The sequence below is a fragment of the Hypanus sabinus genome, chromosome 4 (assembly GCF_030144855.1).
Source record: "Hypanus sabinus isolate sHypSab1 chromosome 4, sHypSab1.hap1, whole genome shotgun sequence".
NCBI classification, from domain to species: domain Eukaryota; kingdom Metazoa; phylum Chordata; class Chondrichthyes; order Myliobatiformes; family Dasyatidae; genus Hypanus; species Hypanus sabinus.
This window is the reverse complement of record NC_082709.1, coordinates 139,591,281-139,598,581: the sequence shown is the minus strand read 5'-3', so window position 1 is coordinate 139,598,581 and position 7,301 is coordinate 139,591,281. Positions and strand designations below refer to the sequence as shown.

Below are 7,301 nucleotides of genomic sequence, written 5' to 3'. Positions count from 1 at the left end.
TTTTTTCACACACACAGTCTGAAATATTTTTCTATTCTAGTGTAGATAGAAATGCTACCACAAAATTAACAGACATAAGGCAGAAAAGCAACCGTCTTTGACTGGTTGTAGATGCTAGATTAAAAGCAGCCCTGCAGTATATGTGGTTAGTCATTTGAAATAAATGTGATAACTCAGGCTAACTGTAAATGGTGGCCTTACAATACCTACAAGAACATTAACTGACTGCACCTACATTAAAGAGGCTATGAGCTGTGCTGGCATTGTGACACATTCCAGGAATTGGCTAAAAAACTGTGGTTCCCTCTATGAGAACCAAATTTTCACAAGTTTCTGAATGCAGGCAGTGTGCTGTGACAAATGAACAAAATGCATGGTGGTATGGAGCCAACAAACCAGGTTATCTGGGTGTTTGATTATCCAAAAATACTGGTCTTCACTATCCCAATAGTCCTCCCCTACATCTGAGTGTTGTCCTAAGAAACTTTTAGGAATTGCTTAGCATTGCAAACCATGTGTAGACATGGTATGTATGGTTCAACAGCAGAAAGCAGGTGATGAGAAGATTAAAGGATTTTATTACATCACTTAAAAATATGTTCCCTGTGTAATTATCAAAATTATATCAATCAACAGACACAGACATCAGCCAAATGGGAAATGGTGCCAGCAGGAAAGAGTGCATGTGGAAATAATTGCTGGGTCAAAGAGACATTCTGCACCTTCTGTTGGTTATGGCCATGGGCTTTTGCCTTACAAATGGTACTTACCAATCACAATCGGTACAGGGACAATAGTCAACCCAGAGCCGCTGCAGTCCTGAAAGGTGAACAGTCCTTCACAAGAAAATGCTGGTGGATAGACAACGTACCTTTTGCTGGAATTCAAACAGGAGTCCCAGGGACTGTCTGCAGACGAATTTCAGAATCCTTTATTGTGGTTTTTGGTGGCAATGTTGAACAGCACCTGTCCTCCAATGCATTACTGGATGATTGTCATTGGCATTCTAGTTTCCTTACCCTTATCATCTTTCTCTCTTCCTCACCTTGCTCTAGCCCTTCTTGTTGACAATGGCTTGTGCTGCCTTAGTGCTGAGTTATGAAGGATGACACAAATTATTAATCTTGAGATCCTCTAAGGGCCTATGTATGCAGATGATAAAACCACTATTTCAAGACATCTTCTGCAGACTAAACATTGTTATGTGCAGTACAGCTGTTTTATGTCCAATTAACTGCAGTTCTATGACATAGCCATGATACTAGTGTACAGTCTTCTCTACCAATCTTCCAGCTACTGATCTGGAATAATGGAGAAAAGCAGGAGGATAAAGTGGATTGCCAGTGGATGAAAGCATCAAGGCTGCTCCTTGTTTGACTGCCTGGTACTCTGAGAGGGATGTGAATGAACTAAACATTAATCAAATGGAGTCTACTGTGACTGATGATGGTGCCCATGTTCCAGTAAGTCACACTCAAGTTAATGTGGGTGCAATCTGTATGTCCCCTAATTCATAGGGGAACTCCTTTCAGTCTCTCTCACATGGTGTCTGTTCCTCTATTCAAAAGAGTAAAAGATAAACAGGGCTCCTGCAAATTGTTTTACTTATCCAGTACCAACAGTTGCTCAAAGAGGTATTGAAAGGATATTGAAAACATAAATGTAAAGGGATGAGAAAAGGCAGCCTTTAAGGAGCAAGTGATAATGGCTTAATAACAATTAGGAATTAGACTTGGTATATGTGAAGGGTAAAAGACAAACACCAGGAGGATTAACTTCTAGGATCCCTGCCCTTCTCCTTCTTCTCATCTACCAAGAAACCGCAACACAACAGACACAATGAACAAAAATAAGAAGAATTATCAAAGATTTTGAAGTAACTATAGGGGAAATTAAGTTACACAAGAAGGACAAATCATTTTTCTATTATCCCTTTCTATTCACGTCAGGCCAAATCAATAATAAGGGTTAAAACTTTAAGAGCAGGGATATTTTATAATATCTAAAGAGATATTAAAAAGAGTTTTATAATGATTGATTACTATCACATGAGATCAATTACCGTAAATTATTATTTAGACATGCAATAAGTTTGATAACAACATGCTAATTAAGTTTTAAAAGATTAACAGATAGAGAATGAACCAGTGTAAATGTTTTGTTTGGGATACATTGAGTCGTCAGAGAAGCAAAGATGTGGTTTCCTTTTAAAGAGCACTTCCTGCTATTACCATTGTTTTAAGCTGACTAAATCGGTCATTACTGTCAGAGGAATTCTGAGACAGTTTTCCCACAAAACATCATGATAAGAACAGTTATTGTCTGCTTGCTGATTGTGTCTGGTAAGTCTGTCATTCTAATTCTGGAAGTATTATTTAAATCGACAAAAGAATTATTTAGTACTAAACAAAAAACCAGTGAAGTGAAAACAGAAGAAAACAATTTGAATACAAGAAAATATCATGGACAGGAACTATCATGGAAACATGAGTTAAGTTGGTTTGAGTGCAAAAATTTATGTACATGTGTTAGAATCAAAGGTGAAAATAACTGTCCAGTCCAGCAAGATGAACTGGTAAAACGTGGTGGAATTATTAAGTGCAGTGGGTAAACAGGCCCTTTTGTGCTGTACGTCTAGTGAGAAATTAAACTTACTTTCAGATCTGAAATATCAAATTCTTTTCAATTCACCTCATGACAAATTTACACTCTGTACTGAAAGACCAAACATTTAAAAGTAGCAAAATTAAAAATTATTTTAGAGACATTTAAAAGCTGTTTTAAAAATGTTACTGAAGTATTATAGAATGAGATCAGTTTTCATAAATTATACTTTCAAACACCTTTTTGAACTATTATAAAATACCAGTTATACCTAACTGGAACATTTTGTTCAATTCTCAGCACTGAACACAGGACGGTTGTGAAATCTTAAAGATGGTGCTGAAAAGGCTATTAGAGATGAGAGACTTTGGTATGTGAATAGACTGGCAAAAATGGAATTGTTCTCTTTAAGCCAGTGAAGGTTCAGTGGAGATATGATTTAAACATTCAAAATTATTTAAAGTCTAGGATAGAAGCTGTTCTTGGTGGATTTAAAAATTTGAGAAGAATAATTTGAACAAAGTGGAAAAAGAACCCAAGGATTAGAGAAAAAAAAATTTCATGTAATGCCGAGAGGAATGGTGAATGGAGATTCCATCACTCATGGATTAATTAAATATTTAATGGGAAATATGAAGTTTAAATGGGAATAAAAAGGAAGGCATGAGAGAAAAGCTGTTGAGTGAGACTTTACTAGAGAGTTTTGAGAAAAGGCATATAGGTTTGGCAGGAGCAATGGCCTCATTCTATGCTGTAATGATTCTAATTTTTAGATGTATTTATCTAGTTTCTGTACATAAATCTGTCTTTGCAGCACAAAAGGGTTTGAAAAAGATTGTCACAGTGTTAACAATAAGTCCTATAATGAGACCATGGGCAACTCAACTCAAAAACTTTCTTCAGAATTTAAAGGCCAGAATACTTTTGTAGATTTTGATTATCAGAAACTTTAACTGTTAAACTAAGCAGCGCTTCTAAGGTGAACAGCACAAAATCAACCCTTTTCCTTTGTAAGACAGAACACTTGCCTCACAACTGCGATAAAAACATTGGGAGCAATTTAAAATCTCTTGAATACAGTGACTTGAATGTAGAGATATAAAAAGGGGAAACTCTCCATTAGAACATGGACCCTCAGCCACATTTTGACTTTACAGATTCCCCTAATTTAGTAATGTGCTGATCATTCCCACAGCAACAAAAAAAATTTAATGAATGAACCTATGGACTCACTTTCAAGGAATCCTCAGCTCATGTTCTCTATAATATTTATTATTTATTTATTATCACTTGCTTGTTTGTTTATGTATTTCCTTTTTTGTATTTGCACTTTGTTTTCTTTTGCACACTGGTTGATTGATAGAGCTTGTGTGTAGTTTTTCATTGATCCAATTGTATTCATTTGTTCTACTGAGAATCCCTGCATGAAAATGAACCTCATATTAGTATATGGCAATATATACTTACTTTGATAGCAATCTTACTTTGGACTTTGAACTTTTGAAGAAAACATTGAAATTGAATGGACAGTGCTGGCAAGATTTCATGGGGTCTTTCCAGAGAATTCATTCTATCCATCATGATTATAATGAACTCAACAAACTGCTATTGTAACTTGCTAGTTTAATGTGGATTACTTTAATGTAAAAGCTCAATGAATTATGTAATATTTACTGTAGATAACTGTGCTTAAATATCAGCTAAGGGTAGGCAACTGACTCTGGTCATAATATAATTTGGGCAGAATTATTTCAGCTGCCAATGGAATGAGTTTCAAAGGTAGAATACAAGGTGCGGACATTACTATAGAGGATAGCTTGCTACTAACTAGAGATGAGTCCCAAGGCATATATAAATATAAGTTATTAGGGATTTCTTCTGCTTCTAATAGAAATGAAAATTGTCTTCATGACTAAGTTGATATTACCTGATTTACAATATTTCTTCAACATCAAAACTACATTGGCTATATTGATCTTAAGATATAACAAAGACACTTAAATCTATATAAATTATAATACTCATAGAACACCAAACAAAGCTTAAAACTTGGGCTGCACTAAACTCTTCTTTTGCTCTTTCTTTCTAGTTTTTGTTTAAAATAATTATACTAGAAATTTCTTTAGAAAAAATTATGTATATCCTGGGAGTTAAAGGGAGAATCTGAAAACCGAGAAGAAATTAGTAAACACATTTTAGCTTGTCTTCCTTGATCAATGAATTGCATCAAAGAATTATGGATAGTTGGAACTGTTTGAACAAAGGAGAAGTGTCTTCAGCCCATTGGTTCTCTGCCAGCTTCCTGTTGAGTAAGCCCGTAAGAACCATTCCTCCAATACTTTCCCATAGCCTTCAAATTATTCTCTTTCCATGCTCATCTCTTTACCTTTATAAAGCCCTTATTGGTTCTGCAAACAATGGATTCTAGAGCCCAACTAAATTCCCTGAAATAAGGTTTAATAATTTAATTCTAATTATGTTTTGTAAGAAGAATTGTACTGTGACCAAATATGTGGCTTGTATTTTCTGTTAAGTGGTATTGACTTAAGAAACTTGTCCACAAAAGACCAGGTGTGGATTTCCTCTTTTCTAGTCCGACTTCCTATAAGTTGCTAAATTGGTTCTTTGGTGTCACTGGTGGTCATTGGTAGAGTTTTTCCAAACCATCAAGTATTTCATTGTAACAGTGCATTGTGGCAACACAAGGCAAAACAATAACAGAATGCAGAATGAAGTGTTGCAGTTACAGAGGAAGTGCAGAGCAGGCAAGACAATAAGGTGTAAAGCCATGAAGAAGTAAATTCTGAGGTCGAGTCAATCTTTCTCTAGGAGATATTCATGGCTGATTGATCATCCAATGAAAATCGAAAGAATTCCACAAGCAAATCAGAGAATAAAAATCAAAGAAGGGTAAATCTGAATAACCCCTGGAAAAGAGTTAAAGATCAACCTACCAAGATCACATTGAATTATTAATTATTATTTGCATGTTAGGTGGATCCATGTGTGCTGCTCATTGGCTGTGTGCCTCGGCCAGGGAAACAATTTTGTAATTGGCTAGAACCACAAGGATGAATTTCCTGAAACCAGCTGGCCCTCTCAAGGTTAAGGCTGCACATCTACACATGGTTGCAGCCCATGCTGGGAGGCATTCTGCATCTCATCCTGGGAGATATTGAAGAATAGCACAGTTCTGCAGAGTGGGTTCCATGCCTTTTAGACACCTGATTGGAGGCTTTGGAAGATGACAACCAAATGGGGACCATAGAAGGTCTACAGATGTACAGGATAGGGAGAATAACCCAGGGTTGTTTTTACCCTGAGGATTTGGATGTAGTGTGGAAAAATTTATTCAGCTCAACCACACCAGTTCTTCAAATTTCACCAGTTAACCCACTAGCTCAGACAGTCCTCATGACAGAAAATTCTCATTAATTACCATACCACATCATAGCTATCAGTCCTGACATCATACCCAGGACATGCCCCCTTCTCATTGCTACCAGTAGGAAGGAGATAAAGCCTGAAGGCACACACCCACTGACTTAGAAGCAGCTTCTTCTTTCCTGCCATCTAATCCCTAAATGGACATTAATCCCAGGAACACTAACACTACCTCACTGCTTATTTATTTCTGGTTTTCTTTTGCACTACTAGTTTTAACTTAACTAATACATGCATACATATATGCACATATACTTATTGTAATTGATTTTGTTCTCTATATTTCTTTATCATGTATCTCATTGTACTGTCCCGCTTGGTGGCACAATAATATTAGCGCTGGACTCTGGAGTGAAGGTTCCCGAGTTTGAATCCAAGTCAGGTTGAGCATTACGCTAGCAACTTGGCTTTGTAAAAACAAGAATAGCTTGCTACAGAAACTCCGTCATGACGGTGCCCTGACAACTCCACTGCTGAGTTAAGGGCTATTCAAATCAAAAATCTCATTGTACTGTTGTTGTAAAGTTAACAAATTTCACAGCATTTGCTGGTGATATCAAATCTGATTCTGATACCCAGTGCAACACTAGCTTCATAATCTGCTCAATACATTACAACACAAATCCTAACATTCAAATGGTTCAGATCACCCTCATTTACCAGCGCAGGTTTATGTACCGATCATAACACACAACCTGATATTAAAATATAACCGGCACATTACCAAACCTAAGCATGCACACAAAATGCTGGAGGAACTCAGCAGGCCAGGCAACATCTATGGAAAAGAGTACAGTTGATGTTTCAGGCTGAGACACATCATCAGGACTAGAGAAAAAAAGAACTTCTTTGCTCCAGTCCTGATGAAGGGTCTCAGCCCAAAACATTGACTGTACTCTTTTCCATAGATGCTGCCTGGCCTGCTGAGACCCCCTGCGTTTTGTATGTGTTGCTTGGATTCCATGCATCTGCGGATTTTCTCGTTTGACATGACCAAACCTGATATCTACCCGTTCCTCATTCTCGCAACTCACTTCCACTTCATTCCACAGTCAAAAGAGGCCAGCAGATTGTCAGTGTATACTGTACCCTTCTGCTTCCTCTTCTCCATTTTAGCTTGCTCCTTCTGAAGAGCAAGAGCTACATGTAACTAATGGTTGAAAAAAGCGAAAAGAAAGATATGCACACACTGTCAATCAAGTGATATTTATTCCACGCCAGCCATCACATTTCTGCACATAACTCCGAGGTAA

At 37.0% G+C, this 7,301-nt stretch overlaps 1 protein-coding gene across 1 annotated transcript in view; it reads left to right on the top strand.

Annotated features, from left to right (window-relative positions):
• The first annotated feature begins 2,320 nt into the window (after positions 1 to 2,320).
• Positions 2,321 to 7,301, top strand: part of LOC132392362 (T-cell immunoreceptor with Ig and ITIM domains-like) — a 53,139-nt gene continuing 48,158 nt past the window's right edge. The window contains exon 1 of the mRNA XM_059966183.1: positions 2,321 to 2,342. The gene's annotated coding sequence lies outside the window, so the exon portion shown is untranslated. The remainder of the gene's footprint in view (positions 2,343 to 7,301) is intronic.